Source organism: Crinia signifera, chromosome 5, assembly GCF_055691185.1.
Source record: "Crinia signifera chromosome 5, ASM5569118v1, whole genome shotgun sequence".
Classification (NCBI taxonomy): Eukaryota; Metazoa; Chordata; class Amphibia; order Anura; family Myobatrachidae; genus Crinia; species Crinia signifera.
Window position 1 is genome coordinate 66,216,008 of NC_139221.1, and position 19,412 is coordinate 66,235,419.

At 45.5% G+C, this 19,412-nt stretch overlaps 2 pseudogenes; one reads left to right on the top strand and one right to left on the bottom strand.

The window, feature by feature from the left end:
- The first annotated feature begins 12,765 nt into the window (after positions 1-12,765).
- Positions 12,766-12,884, top strand: LOC146005973 (5S ribosomal RNA; annotated as a pseudogene).
- Positions 12,885-17,889: 5,005 nt separating this feature from the next.
- Positions 17,890-19,211, bottom strand: LOC146005699 (kinesin-like protein KIF19 pseudogene; annotated as a pseudogene).
- Between the last annotated feature and the right edge of the window lie 201 nt (positions 19,212-19,412).

Below are 19,412 nucleotides of genomic sequence, written 5' to 3' on the forward strand. Positions count from 1 at the left end.
GCATAACTCCTCCTTGCAAGCAGCCTCGTCCTTCTTAAAGGAGACGGAGCGTAACCATTCAGCGAGTAAGGAAATCAGTCCTCTTCCCCTATTGTAAATGCATTTATCTCAGCTTATGTGTATCTGGGTGTTGGCACATCCTCCCTAATAACTGCTGGAAGCACTTCATTTATCAGGCACAGAGAATTGTACTACCACTCATGAGGATGAAAGGCTTAAAATGTAACTGCAGATCTATTATTCTCAATTATTACATTAAAAGCTATTCATTTTATTTATATTTAGGAATTTCTTTTAAATTTGATCTTTATTTGCTTTTACATTTTTACAGACATATAACAAAAGACATCGTTTTTGTGGTTCCATCGGTTCGCCCAATTTATATTTAGGAATTATTATTATTTATATTTTATTTATAAAGCCCCACGCAGAGAGAAGATACACAATCGGGTAAAGAGGCTGATTTATCAGTTATTGGGAATTTAACCTGTAAAGTGTAATTTTATTATCACTGCAATTCGAGGGACCGTCAGATGATTTCTCCTGCTGCGGGCACAACCCCTCGCATGGTTGCGAGGGGAAACGGTGGTGGGGGCGGTGTGCATTCGCTGGGGCGCAGTCACAAGGATGACCTTCGCAGTTTTCAGAATCAACAAGAATCACCCCCATAATGCAGAGAATAGTGCCCCTTATTCACACATTGGGCTCTTTTCACGCAATTGCAATCAATCGCATGCGGAAGCAATGTTTTCAGTCTGTGCATGTGCATACTGATGTATGCGCATGTGCAGGGTCCCTGTGTGAATGGACTTACATAGTCACCGATACGTTCGCACGGAACAGTGCGGGTGGGGGCATGGGGTGGCGGTGAGGGGATGCACCCGTGAGAACGCCCAGTGTTTCATGGGCATTCCCATGAAAATGCTGGGCATTTCCATGGTAATTCGGTGATGATGCGGGTGCGAGGGGCGGGCAGCTGAGGTCAGCAGATGTCAGCTGCTTACTCTCTGCCCGTAGAGGGAGCACACAGAGAGTGTCTTAGATCTGCATGCACTGTAGAAATCATTCGGTGGCAGGTGGGCATTTGTGTGGGCAGCATTTAAAGCACACGCAAAGCTGAGAATTTTGCAGCTTGGCGTGTGAACTAGAATGACCTCTTAAGCCCATTAGTGGCTGGTTTTGTGGATGCCCCAACAAACCAAGAACTTCAGCCACACAAACTGCCACTTTAGTAGCAGAAGTGCATGGTTTGCTAAACTGTGCATGTCCTTTTTAATACCAACATAAGGGTGGGAGGGTCATAGGTACATACTAATATAGTAGGTGATGTTGAAAAAGTCATATGTCCATCAAGTTCAAACTTTGACCTAGATTTATTGTCCCCACATTCAAATACATACTTTGTTTTAACAATGACTTTTTTTTTTTTTTTTACAATAAATGTTTGTCCAACCTTATTTTATATGCCCTCAATGTGTCCAGCTTCACCACCTCTTCTGGAAGAGAGTTCCATACTTTTACTGCCCCGACAGTTAAAAAAAACTTTCCTTTTAAAGGCCCCCAGTGGCGGATTCAGGGGGGGGGCACCCGGGCACGTGCCCCCCTGTCATTTCATTTTGTAGCTGAGGACCAGGGCTTTCCAACGAGCCCAGCCCCGTGTCTCTAGCCCCCTGGGAACCGGAGATATCGCCTGGCAAAGCTGTAACGTTTTTTCCCCATAGGATAATATGGGACCCGTCAATTCTGACCCCCACCCGGTTCCGACGGCTGCCAGTTCCCGCCCTGGCATCACAGAAGCTTGTGATCTCATTCAATTCCAAATCGCTGGGCCTTCAATATGATACCAGGCTGGTCCATATCGGTCAATTAGTTCCAGAGATATTGCGTGTAAACCGATTTTTTTATTTTTGAAATGTAATTTCATGGCTGTTCATGTTCTTTGAGGGCAGATTACTCTGGAACCAAACGTTCCAGTTTCACTGGACCAAAATCATTCGAAGCCCACTCAAAAGTTCTTCAATATGATACTCATGTAAATGGGTCAGTTGCTTCCGAAGATATAGCCGGTTAAATGAGATAACTGGTTAAAGGGGGGGGGGGGGGGAGTGGTGGTTTTCTCTCCCCCTCACACCAGAAAATGCAGGGACTAGGCTGGTGTAAAAGGGGCCAAACTGGGAATGCATTTTCTGGTGTGAAAGGGGTATTATTTCAAATAGCCGGTACCTGCAGTGCTCTGAATACATCCAGGCTCTGCCACTATCAGTGGCTATCACTTCTGCCTGGCGGCGGCTGTCCCCCATTTACCGCGAGCATGTATTCCCCCTTGGCAATGAACATGTAATCCCACATGGCAACGAGCATGGAACCTCTGGCAATGAGCATGGAACCCTTGGCAATGAGCATGTAGATAAGCAGCACTTATGTAGCATAATTTTTAATAGGCATTATGGTGTTTGGCATAATACATAATGGACATAATGGCGTGTAACTTAACGTGTAATGGACATTATGGTGTAAATGTTTAATGCGCGCCTTTGCCGGACAATGTCCCTGTTTATGAAGCGTATTGTGAATTTTGGCTTAATCTGTGTGGCATTATGTGAATTCTAGCTCAATCCGTGTGGCATTATGTGAATTTTGGCTCAATCCGTGTGGCATTATGTGAATTTTGTCTCAATCCGTGTGGCATTATGTGAAATTTGACACAATCCATGTGGCATTATTTGAATTTTGGCTCAATCCATGTGGAATTATGTGAATTTTGTTTTTATTCCATTTGGCATCATGTGTAAGGGCGAAGTATAAAGGGGTCTAGTATTTTGTTGCATAATGTGTACAAGTTGTATATGGTGTTGTAGACTACACTCAAGGACACACCTCTGTTGAGTGACCACACCCCTTTTCCGGAGCGCGCCTTCGGCGCGCGTACAACTACATCCTTCGCTTTTGTTACCATGGTGGGCCTGCGCACTTTAAATGCCAACGCCTATTTTTAATCCCATTCCCACCCTCTCTTTGCCACTCTCTTAGCATGTACACTGGCACCACTAACACTGCCCCTCCCCCACCTAAACCCTCTTTTATCATGGTGCCCCCCCTGTCATTTTATCCTGGATCCGCCCCTGAAGGCCCCCATACATTAGGCCGACTTGTCCTAAGGACAAGTCGGCCTAATGTTAGCTCCGACATCCACTGAGCTCCCCCGACAGCTCCTGATATGATTTGGCACTTGATGTGACATTTTTTACATGTTTTAAATTGGATCGATTTATCACATGTAAATCCGGGGGAGCTGCAGGACAGGAGGGTCTGGGGGAGCTTACAGGCGGGGTGGCGTCAGGTGGCGGGGAACAGGGTCCGGTCCAACTGCAGGGGTAGTGGGCTAGCGGCAGGACTGGAGAGGTAGCGGCAGGCGGGGAGCGGGACCACATAACAGAGTCCGGGACCGGGTACCGGTGAGCGGGAGAATAGGAAACATCCTATTCAAAATACTGGGATGCCGCTGATTGGCAGAGAGCTCAGCCAATCAGCGGCCTCCCTGCCCGCCCAGTCTTTTGAATAGGATGTTTCCTATTCTCCCGGCGCTATCCGGACTCTGTTATGCGGTGACGGTCCCCGCTCCCCGCCTGCCGCTACCTCTCCGGTCCTGCCGCTAGCCCACTACACCTGCAGCTGGACTGGACCCCGCTCTCTGCCACCTCTCCTGCTACTAGCTCACTACTCCACTAGCGCAGCTCCGATGGACCGGACCGGACCCTGCTCTCCAGTCTCTGGTCCCCGCTCCCCTGGACCTGCTCCCTGCCGGCTGCACATAAGATTAATCTTATGTGCAGACCATCCGACATCACGATCTGATCCGATGCGCATGGGACCGCGCATCGGATCAGATCGGATGTCATACCCTACGCGATTTGGGCAATTTCACCCGATTTCTCTACCCAATACTCCAGAATCGGGCCCAGATCGCGTAGTGTATGGGGGCCTTAAGGGTATGGAATCTTCTCTCCTCTACTCATGCCCATGTGTCCTAGTTTCCAACCACAAAGCAATGAGTTTGCCTGATAGTTCATTGTATTGCCCTCTGATATATTTATACATGTTAAGCATGTCTCCTCTTAATCACCTCTTTTCTAGAGTAAACATTCCTAATTTGGATAATCTGTCCTCGTAGCTTAAATACTCTATCCCTTTTATTAACTTGGTTGCCCTTCTCTGAACTTTTTCCAGTTCTACCATATCCTTTTTGTAATGTGGATCCCAGAATTGCACTCCAAATTCCAAACGCAATACAACCAGTGCCTTGTAGACTGGCATGATTACATTCTTGTTTCCACACCCCCTAGAACACATGCTAGTATTCTGTTGGCCTTCCTGGCTGCTCCATGACTCTGTGTACTGCACCCCATCAATTTGGACTCCTAGGTCCTTTTCTATTTCTGATTTCCCTAATTCTACCCCATTAAGATAATAATTTGCCCCCAGGTTATCCCTCCCAAGATGCATACCCTTATATTTATCTGTCCTGAACCCCATTTTTCATTTGTCTGCCTACTAATTTATTTAACTCCATTTGTATCTTGGAGAAATCCTTGATATTATAATGACCCTGCACAGTTTTGTGTTGTCTGCAAAGATGGATACTCTGCTTAGTATTCCATCCTCTATGTCACGGGTGTCAAACACAAGGCCCGCGGGCCAAATCCGGCCCACCAGACCTCGTCATGTGGCCCTCGCAGCCGCCGCCACCCACCCCCGCCTGGCGCCGATTACATTACTGCGGGAAGCCATCACAGTGTGAGTGTCACATCACATTCAGTGACACTCACATGACGACTCGAGACTGAGAGACATACCTAACAACGTGAGGAAGCTGGGTGATACAGTCACTCCGCCGCGGCACTCGTTGGGAGGAGGAGGGAGGCAGGACAGTGGACACAGACTTATTAGTGTCACTGTGTGACGTGCCCGACTCCTCCCCGGCTCCTCCTGTGGGCAGCGGCTACGGCGCGGCCATGTGTGACACACGCCCGCCTGACAGCAGTGCCAGTGACACCGTGACGTGCATGCTGCTGCGGCTGCCTGTCGGACTTGGACGCCGGCCCGGCGGTGAGCTGCCTCCTGCCTGTGGTGCCGCGCTGCGCAGCAGTGGCATCAGTTGGTTCAGTATATTTACTGTAAGTTCGGCAGTGGGGTGGGCACAGTTGTGTTGTCTCTTGTTGTCCAGACCAGTCTGTCCTGTCCAGAGTCCGTGGCCGGGCAGGCAGAGAGCCAGGCCATCAGCACACAGCCGCAGCCTGAGCCCACAAATCTGCAGTGCGGCTGCCTGTGTCCAGGGTCATTATAATTATCTGTCCCACTGTCACCACCAGTCCAGAACTCTAGCGAGAGTCCTGCGAACCCAGAGGCCCAGGTCACCTGCTGGGCGATCTGACGTCATGTCACTGTGCCCTGTCCCAGGCCCCCAGCCAATCTCCCTGCTAGTTATTACTTACAGTATTACAAAAAAACAGTAATAATTGAATGCAGTGACAATAACTTATGATAATAAAGAGTGGACACATAGTCCTACAGATACAACCGGCCCTTTGAGGGTGACCAAACTGCTGATGCGGCCCCCGATGAATTTGAGTTTGACACCCCTGCTATGTCATTAAGGAATATGTTAAACAGAAGCGGCCCTTGCACCGATCCCTGTGGTACCCCACTTAGTACTGGTATATAGCTTGAGAATGCGCCATTTACAACCACTCTCTGTTCTCTATCCTGCATCCAGTTTCTTACCCAGCTATCATTTTTAACCTCGACTCCCAATTCCTCCATTTAATTAATCAGTCTCCTATGAGGCACAGGCGGAAATTTACTAAGATGTGAAATACACTTCACAGGTCATGTTGCTATGGGCAACCAATCACATCCTGTCTACTATCTTCTAGAGGGTGGTAAATAAATAAGAAGTAGCTTCTGATTGGTTGCCCATAGCAACATGACCTGTGAAGTGTATTTCACATCTTAGTAAATTTCACCCACAGTGTCAAACGCCTTTGCACAATTCAGGTGCACCATGTTTACAGCATTGCCAATGTCCAAGTCAGTGATCAATTCCTCATAAAAACTTATTTGCTTAGTTTGCCATGAATGATTTTTTTACAAACCCATGCCTGATAATTCCATCTTGTAACACTTTTCTTTTCTGCCACTGCTGTGTGGCAATATTTCATAGATGCCGTGTGATCTAAACCCTAAAACAATGGTTCGTACACATCTGTAATAAAAATGACTATTAATGCACTAAAGTCTCATTAAGGGGGAGATTCTGTAAAGCAGAAATGCGGTAAAAACCCCGTTATCTGGGTTTTTACTGCATTTCTATATGCTGTATGGCCCCTCCGCAGTGCCAGCGCTGCGGCGGGAATCGCCATCTTTTTCCCTGCAGAAGCCAATGTGCTTCTTACCGCAGCGCTGTTTGAGGGACCCGTCACGGATCTCTCCCAGCATGCCCTGAGGCCGGCGCGTCACACTGCGCATGCGCGGGTCACAGACCTAGAAGTCCAGTGCCGGCACCGCATCGCAAGGGACAGCTCTTATCGCAAGAGCTGTCCCTTGCGTTAATAACAGCATATGTTACAGCAAATGCCGTTATTAATAATGCGATGCCCGGCGAAAATGGGCAGCAGATGTTACAACATCCCGCCCTAAAGCCACTACAAAGTTTCCACGCATTTGAGCACTCATACTGAAAAGAGGTCAAAATTGAACAAGGGAAAAAAGAATGCAGTCATAAAGAATAATAAATTAAAATATACTTAAATAAAATTAAATGTTTTAAATTATGACATTGTAAATACTGTATGACAATAACATAAAACTGCACTATAACAAACTCTTTGTTTGTACACTTTTGGCGGCTACAGAACATTTTTTGTTCTGCTGTAGCCAGCAAAACTTTCAATGCACAATTGTACCTATTTTTCATAAACCTGATCAATGAGCTGTCATCTGGGATTTCCGTTTTATTTTTCCTTGTTGTGTTGTTGCATTGTGTCTTCTTCTGTAGTCAAAACAACACTGCATACAAGAAGATATGAAACTGCAAATTCAAGGATCATTTTATTCAAATTTTGGGAGGGTAGGCAAGTGTGCTTTGTCTACCTAGTTGGTACTTGTACTTCTGACTGTCCAGCAATATACGCCATGATTTAAACCTGATCGCACATCCGGGAATTCACATCAGCCAACGTTCAGTTAAGCTGCCGCCCTGCGCCACTGAAATTCCACCTTGCAAATGAATGTGCCCACTGCAGTGGCGTAAGTTCATCCAAATTGCAAAATAAGTGTTGGTGCGCCCCCCCCCCCCCCCCCCAAATAGCTCAATCAGTAAGGTGTCTGTCTCCAGTAGGGTCATGGGATCTAATACAAGGTGTGATACTTGCAAAAATGATGTTAGAAGGAGGAGTCAGTCACATTAGCAATATCAACTGCTTTCAATTAACTGCTTCAAACTTGATGGGGAGGAGAGGTGCCCCCTTGGGAGCAGGAGCCCGGTGGCAGATGACTCCATTGCCTCCCAGAGTTCTGCCTTTGGCCCACTGTGCGAATGGATGTGGATGGGTGCAAAACCATTTGCACCAGTGCGAATATGTCCAAAATCCTTGAATGATTTTTACACTGGCCACAAGCCATTGCAAGTGCCACGGAGCTCAGGACTCCCACCCACACACGCCTACTGCATGTCAATCACCTTGCATATGGCCAACGAACAGAAAAACTTGCAGTACTTGATCGCAGCTGAGTGTTGCACACACGCATTGCAGCCAAAACGAATGTGCAGTTCATCGATCATCGCCATGTGAATTTGCAATCATGCGATCAGGTCTGAAACTGGTCTGTAGAGTTTTGCTGTGCAGTTCCTAGGACAATTCTTTAATTCAGAACCTGCCTGGAATCTGCCTCAGGCCATGTTGGATTGATGTACAGTATGTGTCATGACTTTCAGCATAGGTTTCTGTTGTGTTCATTTGTTTCTGTGATTTGCATAGTCAACTCCCCCCAGTGGTCAGCACAGATCTATCCCAGAAGTAATTTGTCCCCCTTAGCTCTCTGTAGCTAGCTGGCAATGCTTTCTGGGCCAAAGATGCAGCAAGCAGCCATATTCATTCTCCACACAGACTCAGGCAGACATATTTAATGGTCCTGGTACAGCATTCAATGTTTTACTTCTTCAAGTACAGTATATGCAACTTCACGTGTATGCATTTCACAATACTGCAACTTCACATCAATATAACAATTTCATGTCTATGCAACGTTACGCTTATTACATCATCTAATCAATCATCGCAAATATTCGTGATCAATTTAATGAATAATAAATACCATTTTTCAGACATTGTATCAGGATCAATTATTGCAAAGTAAAGGAGGGTTATTCTGTAAACCTTGAATTTGCCAGGCGGCTTAGGGCGAGATGTATCAAAATGAAAATGCGGTAAAACCCCTGTTTTACCGCAATTTCATATGTACTATTACCCGGCCGCACCGATTTTGCCGGCCGGGTAAGGCCTATAGAAGCCCATGGGCTTCTTTTCGCCGCCTCGCCGCAACCCCGCCGCCTCGCCGACCCCCCCTTTCCCCCTCCCTTGGGCTTACCTTCTTGCAGGTCCTCCTGGACCCCGGAAGGTAAGCCCTTCCTTCCCCTAGACACGCAGCCGGACGTCCTTCCGGCTGCAGGGGGGAGGAGGAGGCGCTGGGGACAGCCTGCTTAGCTGTCCCCGGCGTGAAGGCAGTTCAGGCGGCAGGGAGGAGACATAGACCCCCAACACACTGTACAGGTATCGTGGGGGGTCTCAGTTACCGCACCGCGCTGCCAGCCGCATGTGTTAGTACATATGCACTGGCTTCGCGGCGGGCGGGCAGCGAAGGACGGCGATGTATATTAATACATCCCGCCCTTAGTGAGAGACTAAACAGTATGTGTCTGTATAGACTGAATAATCAATTTTCAGTAACCATGCCAAGTCTGTATACAGTATAATTGAACAGTTTTTATGATCAATGTTTAGGTCCTGATGGACAGGTCTACAGTAGTGTGTTTGTGAATAGCAAAATTGTATTATGGGCCTCTACTGGTAATATTTGTTTATTAACTGTTTCTTATATAGCGCAGCATATTCTGTTGCGCTTTACAATAGGAGACAGTGATACAACAATCTGGGTGTTTACAGACAGACAAAGGTATGAGGGCCCTGCTCGCAAGCTTACAATCTATATTGTGATATGTGAGGACTGATATGAGGTTTAGTAGTAACAGGATATTGCTGCGTTGTTCTAATGCTGTGTACACATGGTCCGATTTCCTTTCCGATGTTGACAATATAGTCAACATCGGATCGGCATCGGATCGGCATCGGATGCAGATCGCAAGGGTTTTAACCCTTGCGATCCCGATCTGATCCCGATGCGCGCTCACGTATTGGAAGACAGAAGGTCTTGGCTGCCTTGTCTATATAGTGCAGATCTGCACTATATAGTCAAGATTGGATGCAAATCGGATGTGCCTTAAGATCCTATCCCCGATCCTATCTGATCAGATCGTGGATAGGATCTTAAGGCACATCTAAAGCTGCCCATACACGTACCAATTACCCGGTACTTTTTGTGCTAAAATAGCATCGCATCCCATGCACAACATATGCACAACGATGCTATTTTAGCACAAAAAGTGCCGGGTAATTGGTACGTGTATGGGCAGCTTAACGTGTGTACACACCATTACTCTGTGAGTGTAAATAGAAAAGTATTATGATCTGATTTTCCAGCAGTCTAGTTGCGTTGGGTACATTGTAGCAGCATTTGTCAATGTACAGTCTAATAGAACATTATTATAAATATGTCTAATATTCAGGTCATGGTGTTCTCTGTCTGCACATAGTGTTTCAGACACAGCAAGACAAATTTACCTTACAGCATGTGAGAAAATAAAGACAAAGTATAACCGTGAGAGGCTCCACTTTTCATCTACTTCAGTCTAAGAACTGAAGCCGCGATGTGTATTGATGCACCTGACTACCGGCAAACTGTCCTGGGCATTTCCTTGGACCCCCGCATGTATGCAAACATGCCTTGGGCTACGCACACACATGAGTGACTGCTTAATGACATACATTACAACTGATAATGTTCCCATGTTCTTGTGTGTTTATAACGTCTCCATTTACGTTCCAATCTAATCATGGCACAAAAGTAGTTCCAACATTTATAGTATAATATTTAGATTATTAGCATGCTAATGATACCCTGCAGTATGGCAGGATAGTGTGTTATTGGACATTGGGGATTATTCAGATGTGGTTGGAGACTGGAGTTGCTATAACTGCTGCTTTCCTGGAAGCATCAGTGCTAGCTCCGTATAGTAATACAGCAGGAGCCATCTATTGCAAGCAGATTTAATTATTTATTATCAGTTTCTTTTATAGCGCATACATATTCCGCAGCGCTTTACAGAGTATAGTTGATCATTCACATCAGTCCCTGTCCCAGTGGAGCTTACAATTTATATTCCCTGGTAAACACTGGGATTTTTTGTCAGAGAAAAAAAAGGGGGTCTGACAAAGAAAGAAAAAAACGCTTTTTGGGCGCACTCATTTGTTAATGATATAATTTGATAATTTTAAAACATAGCTTTTATTTAGACTTCATTTAAAATAGGTGGCACAAAGAATTAATATTTTGGTATTAAAATGTAGTGTGATCCTTGGACTGGTTTACTTCCAGGGATATTCGCAGATTAGTCACACATTTGATTTATCATTAAAGCACTGATGTTATCAGAGGTATGATTACCAATGATCATAGGCAGTGAAATGATTTGATTCCCCTAAATGTAAACGATATTGTGCTTGATAGCATCAGGTAGTACACCTAGATTGGTTGTATGGGGAAGAAAAAAGGATATCACAGCCTCTATGTATAATTTTAAATTCTTTAATAGACACTCACTCTGGCAGTCATGTTTACAGGTGTTTGTTTGATACGGCGGCTCCTACCCCCAATTCAAATATTACCACACCTGGGCTTCCCCAGGGGTCTCCCACCTGGGTACTGTCCTGGCCCTCCACTGCTTGGCTTCCAAGTTCGGGGAGGGTTTGGGCAGACCAGTGGGGTATGGTGACAGTATATTGGGGTTTAGTATCTTATTGCACAAAGCCTGTTGGGCTGCAAGAGGGGATAGCTCACCGGGCGCAGCAAATGAGTCACCCTATTATTGAAAAAATGTATGTATATAAAATTTAATATATTAATACATAATTGAAAAAGGGATTTATTGCTGAGTACCTTAACTACTGAAAAAAGGAGAAAAATTTGTTTGCAACCAAATTGTCACTGGGTGTTTAACAACTGAAGGAGACAAACAGCATCAAGACCTGTTGCACAATAAGTAATTTGCAAATTGATTGTCACTGGATATTTAAGCAGCTGAATAGAGACAGTAGCATCAGAAAGACATTATTCAGTTTTTAGTATTTCACTGGATACATGAGGTCTCCATAAGATACAATATAATTGGCAACTGTGTCTGATCATTTATCTGTAACAGTTGCGTGTTGCTAAAATAGCAATGTGAAAAGCTCAATGACAGATACGGTGTGCACAATTTGAGAGTTGCTAAACGCAGTCTGGTTGAAGATTTTTAGTTAACAGTAGTACATACTCAGTTTGAATCAAAATGCCCATGGATAAATTGCAGAGCATGTCACCCAGGTCAGACAACCAAGATAGAGGCAAATATAACTACCGTTACAGGGAGCGCTTGCCGGCTGCTTACTGCAGTGACGGTGCGCTTATCTAACCTGATGCCGCTGCCTAGGTTAGAGGCTTTGACGGGAAGAGGATTCCTTGCTGATGGTGCTGGCTGACGGCGCGGCTGTGGATGGAGAAGGAGACCCGCCGGGTACTCTGCGCCGACGCTGGGCGCGTTAGAATCGGGATGCCTGGTTCTCTCGCTGGCTGTGCTGGAGCTTACCGGGGAGCATATGAGAGGCGGCGTTTGGACGCAGTGGGTTGCCGCCGGTGCTGTATTGACGGCCAGGGCGGTGAGAGGCTGGAAATCGGGACTGTGGACACGTGTTTCGCCTATGGGGCTTCTTCCTGCAGTGCCATCTCACCGCCCTGGCCGTCAATACAGCACCGGACATGCTCTGCAATTTATCCATGGGCATTTTGATTCAAACTGAGTATGTACTACTGTTAACTAAAAATCTTCAACCAGACTGCGTTTAGCAACTCTCAAATTGTGCACACCGTATCTGTCATTGAGCTTTTCACATTGCTATTTTAGCAACACGCAACTGTTACAGATAAATGATCAGACACAGTTGCCAATTATATTGTATCTTATGGAGACCTCATGTATCCAGTGAAATACTAAAAACTGAATAATGTCTTTCTGATGCTACTGTCTCTATTCAGCTGCTTAAATATCCAGTGACAATCAATTTGCAAATTACTTATTGTGCAACAGGTCTTGATGCTGTTTGTCTCCTTCAGTTGTTAAACACCCAGTGACAATTTGGTTGCAAACAAATTTTTCTCCTTTTTTCAGTAGTTAAGGTACTCAGCAATAAATCCCTTTTTCAATTATGTATTAATATATTAAATTTTATATACATACATTTTTTCAATAATAGGGTGACTCATTTGCTGCGCCCGGTGAGCTATCCCCTCTTGCAGCCCAACAGGCTTTGTGCAATAAGATACTAAACCCCAATATACTGCCACCATACCCCACTGGTCTGCCCAAACCCTCCCCGAACTTGGAAGCCAAGCAGTGGAGGGCCAGGACAGTACCCAGGTGGGAGACCCCTGGGGAAGCCCAGGTGTGGCAATATTTGAATTGGGGGTAGGAGCCGCCGTATCAAACAAACACCTGTAAACATGACTGCCAGAGTGAGTGTCTATTAAAGAATTTTAAATTATACATAGAGGCTGTGATATCCTTTTTTCTTCCCCATACAACCAATCTAGGTGTACTACCTGATGCTATCAAGCACAATATCGTTTACATTTAGGGGAATCAAATCATTTCACTGCCTATGATCATTGGTAATCATACCTCTGATAACATCAGTGCTTTAATGATAAATCAAATGTGTGACTAATCTGCGAATATCCCTGGAAGTAAACCAGTCCAAGGATCACACTACATTTTAATACCTAAATATTAATTCTTTGTGCCACCTATTTTAAATGAAGTCTAAATAAAAGCTATGTTTTAAAATTATCAAATTATATCATTAACAAATGAGTGCGCCCAAAAAGCGTTTTTTTCTTTCTTTGTCAGACCCCCTTTTTTTTCTCTGACAAAAAATCCCAGTGTTTACCATTGATTCTAAACGCTGGGCGCACCGCCAACCAATCAACTACCAGAATTCATCAAGTACTGTAGTTTATCAAGTTTTTTTTTTTTAATTAAGTTTTCTTTATTCCAACATTTCATATAAAATACATAATAGTTACATATAAAGATGATTACATTTCTTTTTAATACACAAATAATTACATTACCCACCCCCCCACCCGCCAATCCCCCCTTCCACAGATAAACAAACGTAGTTTATCAAGTTGGTACTAAAACTATTACACAGATTGTGATAGTCTGTGCGGATCTTCAACCCCCTTCTTGTCCAATTTATATTCCCTACAGATAGTGGTAGATGCTCAAATTAGTTCAGTAATACCATTCAGGTGCATGCAAGGGAGGGGTTAATACTGAGTAAGTAAAGCAAGACATTGGTTCCCCCAGTGCAGGGGGAACCAATGTCTTGCTTTACTTACTCAATCTATATTCCCTACCACATGTACACGCACACACAAGGCAGTATTCAATGCTCCCGATTCACCATTTTTTTCAGCGCATCGGGCTGTTTTCACTCCTTGCGGTGAATCTTTTTCACTGAAAATTTGATTCACCCTATTCAATGTTCACTATTCGCCAAAAGCGAACAGTGACTGCCGGCCAGTTCTCCGTTTCATGCTCGCTGCAATTCGCTGGTGTAGTTCAATGGGGTTTTCACTGTGATCTGCCGAGAGTGTATTCAATGCTAGGATGGAGAACCGCTTTCACTGTGATTTTCGCCATGATTCACCGTTTTGCATTCGCCATCTTTTTAAGGTGAACTGGAAAGTAATCTTTTAAAATAAAGGGTTTTTTTTGGTGTCAAAAAATCATGAATTTTATTATTTGAAGGGGCATGCTATTTGTATACATGTGCTTGCAGCACATGAATATATATTTAATTTTTAAGGCTTCCATCTCCCTGCCTTCCGCCATCTCCTTACTCCCTGCGGCATTCGGGGTGAGTGTTAAAATTTGCCGTCAGGGGCAGCGAGCCCCTCACGAGTTGAATAGGGGGAGATGGAGGGCTGACAGCGAATGCTCTGGACCTCCGGAACCCGGCGAACGTGTAGCGAATCCTAAACAGGATTCACTGCACATATTGAAGAATATGATTGAATACTGGCCACAGACATTCTAGGGTTAATTTTGTTGGAAGCCAGATAACCTACTAAAAATAGTATATTTTTTGATTGTGGGAGGAAACCAGAGTACCCAGAGTAAACCCACGCAAACACGGGAAGAATATACAAACTCTGTATAGTTAAGGCCATGGTGGGAATCTAACCCATCACCTCAGCGCTGTGAAGCAGTAATGCTAACCATTACACCGTCCGTACTGCCCATGAAGCAGATGCCTCCTGCAGCTGCAGGAATGTGGTCATAAGGATGACAGTCTGTGTAAAGGTTGGCAGCCAAAAGGTCAACCACTATTGGTCAACAGTCAGAAGGTTGACATATGAAAAAGGTAGATGTGCATAAGTTCAACATGATAAAAGGTATACATAAGCAGGTCGACATGATAAAAGGTTGACATGAGTTTTTTTGTGATTTATTTTTTAAACCAACTTACATAATTTATGATCCCAGTGGGAATAGAAGGAGAATATAACAGTGTGCCGAAGCATGGCAAGTGCGGCAAGCCATGCGAGGGGACGCGGTGTGTCGACATAGATACCCCCCAAAAATTTGAAAAACTCATGTCGGCCTATTTCCATGTAGACCTTTGACCATGTCAACCTAATGCATGTCAAACTGTATCATGTGTCGACCTTCTGCCTGCTGTCCAATAGTGGTCAACCTTTTCACTGTTGAACTAGACACTATTGATCCAACTATTGATCCAGCAGCCAAAATCGCTTCAAAATTTTTGAATGCAATTTCTGGAGATCTGTGCCTACACTCAGTGCTCAGGTCCCACATGCTTCCCTACCTTCCTTCTCTGCACTATAGGCACAGTAAGTGCAGGGAAATATCACCGCTGCCTATTGCACCTTACACATGTACTGTAAGGTTTATGTATGTCAAGTTCATAGAAAATTTATATACTTTTGCTGAAAGGCAAAGGTGAAATCCCAGCTGGGAGTACTCTGACTTTCCCCTGCCTCTGGCACACTAGTCAGCTGTACACAGTGATGCAGCTTTCAGAACATAGGAAACAAGGCTAAAACATTTGTGATTTGAGTTCTCACGGCCCACATCTTTCCTAGAGCACAGCCGTTGTACATTTCATTAACCTCTTTCTTTTTTTCCAAGAGAACCTTACTCCAGATGCAGTTTACTCATCAGAACTTTCCATATGAACTAATTTCCTGGATATACAGTAGGTCTGTAAACTACATCTCACCTAGTGCATTTTGCTACTTGAATTTTGAACTATTCAGAGCAAATGAATTAAATCTTTGTGAGTGTATTTTTTCCACTCTCCTCTCTATTTTCATATAGCTGAACCAGGATTATGTCTTGCATGGATGTAACTAGCGTGGGTGCAGGGGGTGACATTGCTTTGGAACCCTGAGGTTTTATGACCTGGTCCCAGGTCATATAGTTGCATACCGATGTCCTAGATTGGTCTGCTAAGCAATTGGGTCTGATCAATTTGCCAGCCTGAGTTGTGTGGCATTACTTATTTAGTGAGAAGAATGGCAGTAGGCAATTCTCCCTCGTGGGGGTCCAAGACCCCCATAGAAGGAGAATAGAATAGGCCCGCAGCGTGGCGAGTGCAGCGAACCAGCTTTGTTGCGCTGGCCACGCTGTCTGAGTCGGAACGGCATACCACACCCAGCACACACCTAGTTCTGCAGAGCAGGGAGATGCCAGGCAGGAGAGGTGTTCTCATTCTGCATTCTGCTGATGTGCGCGGCTGCCGGCTGCTAAAAGCTGCGAGGAGGAGACCCGCATCCCGCTCACCTCCTTCTTGTGCTCTGTGCAGCAGAATCTGCAGAAGCGTCGGAGGCACTCTGAGTCCCGGGGACTGCTGTGACTAGTGTCAGGGCCGTGAGGTGTAACTTTCTATAGTGCTGTTCTGGCTTAGTGCCAAATAGGGATGGCCATCGACCATCGATGATTCAAAACCATCAATTGTTTTTGGCCAATGTCAAATACTTATGCCATCAATTGGGGAAGACCAGATCATTTCCTCCATCGATGGCACAGCAAAACTGATGTTTTGCTTTTGTTTCAAGGTGCATAGCTCCGCCCATCAACAGCCCCGATGCCCTGCCCCCGTGTTCTGATTGGCCAGTCAGATAAATAAAATGGATGACCATCAAATAACGCTGTCAATCACTCCTAAAATAGGGCATGTAGAGAAGGGAGTAATGAACTTTCCTATAACTACAAGGACCCAGGTTGTTTCCCCCTCAGGGTAATCTGCAGGTGCTACCTACTTACTCCTGCAGTCATAGGCGTGCGCAGCCCATTTTATTAGGGCGTGCACCGTCAAAGGGGTGTGTCTAGCGCCACCTATTGGGCATGTCCAGCATTGCCCATTGGGTGTGTCTAACACTGCCAATCATGCATGTTTACCATCATCTATTGGTACTCGCTAAAATATAAAATGTCTCTCAGCCAGAACATAGTCTCCGGCCTATTTCAGTTTTAATATTCTTATTACTCTGTATAACAGTACATGCATATAAAGTAAAAAAAAATATATGGATTATGCAGGTCTGTAGCGATCTAGTACAATTAACAATGCAAAACACACAATTTATTGATGGGCACTAATTTTAATGGAATACAGGTCTAAAAAGCAAAAGACTTTGGTAAAAGGTATTGCTGGTATTGCTAGCGGCAGGGAGTTGTCCATAAGGGTGGGCACAGCATTTGGGGGTGCCTGCGCACCCCTAACAATCAATGTGCGCACACCTATGGTTATGATTATGGCCGACCATGTGACCCGCTGGTCCCTGACTGATGATCATCATTCTGTCATGGTGACGGGCCTGTTTCTAAGTGGAGGCCTGGAGCTGCAGCTCCATCCGCCCCAATGTTAACCTGTTCCTGTTGCCGTGATACAGGCTGTGATTGTAAAACAACAGGACCGGATTGGATGGTCATTTTAGAGCACAATGGGATTTGCTGGCGCAATGTCAGTAAATAATAATAAATAAATATTTGAGGATGTCAGGAAGATGCTGCAAAGATCTCATCCCCTCTCTACTGGTTCTGCCCTAACATAATCCTTATAAGATCTAAGCATCACATTATATAACGGATGCCATAAACCCGCTAACAGCACAAATCATGTATAACTTGCTGACGTACCTGCCGTTGTCCTGGGTCAATTCTGCAAGTTATCATGTTCCCAATGAGATGGATGTAGCCGTAAGCGTTTTACACATAATTAGCAGCTCTTCCAACACACCCATGGGGTGGCTGCCCAGTGTCGTTTTTGTTTTTGGGGTATCGCCATTAGCCCTAATCCCCATCTTTCTGCCGGGCCGAGTGCTGTTCATGTCGGCCGAGTGCTGTTCCTACCGGCACCAGTGATGTGCCTACCGCCATGGAGGTCTTCGATCTTGAGAATTGGAGGAACGTTTTCTGTAACGAGCTGTAGCCTTTATCTCACATAAAGCCTGGAGATTCCTTGCCTTAGGGACTACAGGAGAGGTGCGTCTCATAACATAATAATCATCCTCATACCTCGGCGCTCTGGTCTTGTGTTTGAGCTCTGGAGGATGAGAGACTTTCGGCAGCACTTTAGTCCCCTTGGGGATCTTATGGGGGACACAGACACGGTTCCTATCCACCTGTGTCTTGATGAACTTGGCCTTGCTCCCATAGGTCATTGTGCTGCGGGCGTCTTCATAGGCACTGTCCGCGGGGCTGATGTGTGTGATCATGACCATTCGGCCTTTCCCGCTCAGTGCTCCCTTTAGCAGCCAGGTCAGCTTGCTGTCCCGATAGTTTCTATGGCTGCCTGGTTTGTCACGCAGTCCCATGATGCAGGTTCTTAGAGCGAGAAGGGAGCGGTTGATGTAGCCTCCCTCTTTCATGGTCTGGCGACTGTTTGCAGTCTGGCATGCCCGCTCTGATCCTGCCAGGTCTACCATGTACAGCCTGGCTGTGCTCACACCATCGATGTCCTCCTGCTGTATGGTGACCTGCAATACTGCATGGGAGCGGGATGAGGTCTTATTAGCGGCGGTGGGAGCTTCAGAGCGCTGTTTATTCCCGTTCTCCAGCAGGGTCATGGCCTCCTCAGGATTGTTAAGGGTGAACTCGGCAATCCCTTCTATTTTGGTGTTGCCATTGGGATCCTCTCTGAGGACCAAAGACCCAGAGGAAGGTCTTAGAAGGTCCCGGACTCTTTCATTGTAGATCTCAGCATATGACAATGATACAGAGAAGTTTTTTCTATTTCCAGAATCCTCAATGGCATTAAACAGGTCCTTCAGGGTGCGATACATTACTCCGGGCTCACGGGCCTTGCCCATCATAGTAAAGGTCTTCCCGGTGCCTGTTGGGCCGTAGGCAAATATGGCAGCATTGTACCCGGATAGGAGGTCACCCACTAAGGGCCTCACTGTGGAATTATGCACAGTCTCCTGGGTCGCTGCCTGGTCAAACACTTGGTTGAATTTGAATGTTGTCTCTTTTGTCCTGGTCGAGCGCCGCAGGACGTATTTAGGGTCCTCACCAGGGTCCTGCAGTAGCACTGTCTGCGGTCCCAGCTGGTGGGCGATGCATTGTGCGCGGTTCTTAGTCTCCATTTTATTAAATGGACGGATGCGCAGAGCGACAGCCACTTGATGATCTGTAGCTTTGTCACTTTTAGTCTCCATCTTATTCAATCGTCAGTCTTCAGAAAAGAATGAGAAATTATATGTGTTGGCTCTAGTCCAGCAATATCAGTTATGAGCCAGGAAGCAGCAAGCGGATGGTTTTATCACAGCCCATTGTGACATCACAATCTGCCCTCACAGCCCATAGTGACATCACAATGTGCCCTGTGGCAGAGGGGCCCTGCTGTGTATCTCATCCAGGGCATGCTGGTACATTGGATTCTAACAAAGTT